The sequence below is a fragment of the Aplysia californica genome, unplaced genomic scaffold, assembly GCF_000002075.1.
Source record: "Aplysia californica isolate F4 #8 unplaced genomic scaffold, AplCal3.0 scaffold00791, whole genome shotgun sequence".
Lineage (NCBI taxonomy): Eukaryota > Metazoa > Mollusca > Gastropoda > Aplysiida > Aplysiidae > Aplysia > Aplysia californica.
This window is the reverse complement of record NW_004798061.1, coordinates 208,617-211,810: the sequence shown is the minus strand read 5'-3', so window position 1 is coordinate 211,810 and position 3,194 is coordinate 208,617. Positions and strand designations below refer to the sequence as shown.

General features: G+C 37.1%; 1 protein-coding gene across 1 annotated transcript in view; it reads right to left on the bottom strand.

Annotated features, from left to right (window-relative positions):
- The window catches only part of LOC101862613 (protein turtle homolog B), a gene marked incomplete at both ends in the record, with an annotated part of 38,184 nt that overhangs the window by 3,282 nt on the left and 31,708 nt on the right, over positions 1–3,194 (bottom strand).

Here is a 3,194-nt window from a genome sequence, read left to right as displayed (position 1 = left end):
AGAGGGGAGAGAGAGAGAGGGAGAGAGAGAGCGGGAGAGAGAGAGAGAGAGAGAGAGGGGAGAGGGAGAGTGTAAAACAGACAGAAACAACTCAGGAAAGAAAATGACATTATTATATTAGTTCCCACTATGTCTATTCATACATCAAAAGTCAAATCAAGAGTTCTATTTTTAGTGTTCTATCGACATAACGAAGCTTTCTGAGTGCCAGTGAGTAAATTGGGGTACCGGAATTAGACGGGAGTACTTGTTTTTGAAAAAAATACTGAAACAAAACAGAGAGGGTACTACATAAGAGATCAAATTGTCCTCAATATGTATTCCAGGTCACCGACAACAGTGACTGTGATAGACAGATGACTGTTATGGACTGAGTATGAGCTATAGTCACTTACTAGACTGCACAACGCCAACAGATAGTTTAAAATTTGAAATCTTCAATTTTTAAATCTTTTCATTCTGTTTCTCTGATTTATTGTTATCTAATATAGGAGCTTCAAACACAGTATGAGTGACTTCCATGAGCAAGCTTTGAGGCTGACTTGTTGAGAAATGACCGACCATTAAAGAGAAAATAACTGACCCTTGTACAGAAAATAACTGACCCTTGTTGAGAAAATGACTGATCTTTGTTGAGAAAATGACTGATCTTTGTTGAGAAAATGACTGATCTTTGTTGAGAAAGTAATTGACCATAGTTGAGAAAATGTCCAACCCTTGTTGAGAAAAAGACTAACCTTTTGAATAAGTAACCGACCTTTGCTGAGAAAATGACTGATCCTTGTTGATAAAATGACTGATCTTTATTGAAAAATGACTGATCTTTGTTGAGAAAATGACACACCTTTGTTAAAAAAATGACTGACTCTTGTTGAGAAAAAGACAAACTTTTAGTGTAAGTAACCGACCTTTGTAGAGATAATAACTGATCCTTGTTGAGAAAATAACGGACCTTTGTTGAGAAAATAATGGACTTTTGTTGAGAAAGTAATTGACCCTTGTAGAGAAGGTAACTGAACTTTGTTGAAAAAATGATCGAAACCTCATTACACAGAGACCACTATAGGCGGATTAAAAAAAAAAAAACAACAACCAAAAACCGCAAGGGTGCCATAGAACAGTCGCGCCGTTAGTAGCCTACAGACGGCCGTTATATAGAGGTGACGGATAAGGCAGGTTTGGTTTGACTGTACGTGCGGTTTAGTGGGGTGGTCAGAAAAAATGCTTTTTATTAATTTTTCCCCATGGAAATCACTGGCGTCTGCTACTCTGTAGATTTTGTTAGTGATGTCATTTTCCTCAAGGCCACATCGAAAAACATTATTTTAAAAAAAATCAAAAAAAAATCTAAAAACTAGAAATAGCGCCACAATAAACTCCGAAATAAAATTTTAAAAAAAATGTTTTTAAAGAAATGGACATAGTAAGCCAAATCTAGTGGTATGTCAGATATTGCAGGCAGTTTACAGATACAGATAGAGAGAGAGAGTGGGGGGAGGGGAGGGTGAGAGAGAGAGACAGAGAGAGAGGGAGATGGAGAAAGAGAACGAGAGAGAGAGAGAGAGAGACAGAGAGAGAGACAGACAGAGAGACAGAGAGACAGAGAGATGGAGAAAGACAACGAGAGAGAGAGAGAGAGAGAGAGAGAGAGAGAGAGAGAGGAGAGAGAGAGAGAGAGAGAGAGAGAGAGAGAGGGAGAGAGACAGATGGACAGAGACAAAGAAAGACAGGGAGATAGATAGATAGATAGATAGATAGATAGATAGATAGATAGATAGATAGATAGATAGATAGATAGATAGGTAGGTAGATAGATAGAGGGAGAGACTGAGAGTGAGAGAGAGATCATGTGAACAAGACAGAGACAGCTAGAGAGACAAAGAGAGAGAAACAAGAGAGATACAAAGATCACGTAAACAAGAGAGAGAGAGATTGACAGACGGAGAGTCAGATGGAGAGACAGTCAGACGGGCAGACAAATAAATAGACGGACAAAGATAAGTAAACACACAAACAAACAAACAAATGTGAGGAGAGGGTCAGAGGTGTCATGGAGCCAATCAGGGTCAAGGACAGCCAATCAGGGTCAAGGCCACAGACAGGGGGGCGCGATCACCGACACATACTGTACCTTTTCTTATCCTTTGGTGAGCAATGAACAAAGAGAGAAAAAACATGGGGCGCATGAGAATTGGGAGTTTTCGCATAAGAGTTTTACGGCACTTGTAACACAATAAGGTCATATAAGTGCCGAAGATTAGAGGTGTTACAAGAGAGTAACAAACACACAAAAAAAAGAAGGAGGAGAGATAAAGACGATAGATGTTAGATAGCAGAGAAGGAGCATACCACACCAGAGCACCCGCCAACCACCCACATGAAAATGTGGCTACAAACTTCATACAGCTAATTTTTACAGAAAAGTAACAAAATGGTCAGGACAAGTGTATAAAAATATAAAAAATGGCATTTTGCCTTGACAAAAATACAAATAACATACATTATTGATAATAATATAAATAAGAACATACAGTTTTGACAAAAATACAAATATAAGAACATACAAGCTTGACAAAAATACAAACGACATATAAACTGGACAAACATACAAATAACAGCATACAGACGTGACAAGAATACATATAATAGTCTTGACAAAAATACAAACTTGACAAAAAATACAAACAACATACAAACTGGACAAATATACAAATAACAGCATAAAGTACACACGTGACAAGAATACATATAGTCTTGACAAAAATACAAATAACAAAAATACAAACTTGACAAAAAAATACAAAAAACAAGATTACAAACTCGAGACAAAAACACAAATAGCAGCATACAGTCTTGACAAACTAACACATATCTTGCTTCTCTTTTTGATGTTCTCTAATCAAGCAGACTTCTTTAACCAATAATTGAAATGATCATAATTATGTTATTCGCTTTCGTCTTCATACATTATATCATTTTTGAAGCAGGCAGCTTTCAACTTCGGACAGAGTCGGACACAATATACTAGCGAAAAGGCCCAGATACTTGATAAAATATTCTCTCCCACCCAGTGGGATTATTTTGAACTCGAGTCTTTACATGCAAAGGTGGAGAGCGTAACCATTACACCACAGACGTCAGTTTATTAATCAAATTAATTAAGTTAAAAAAAAAAGAAGAAGCAAGCAAGAAGC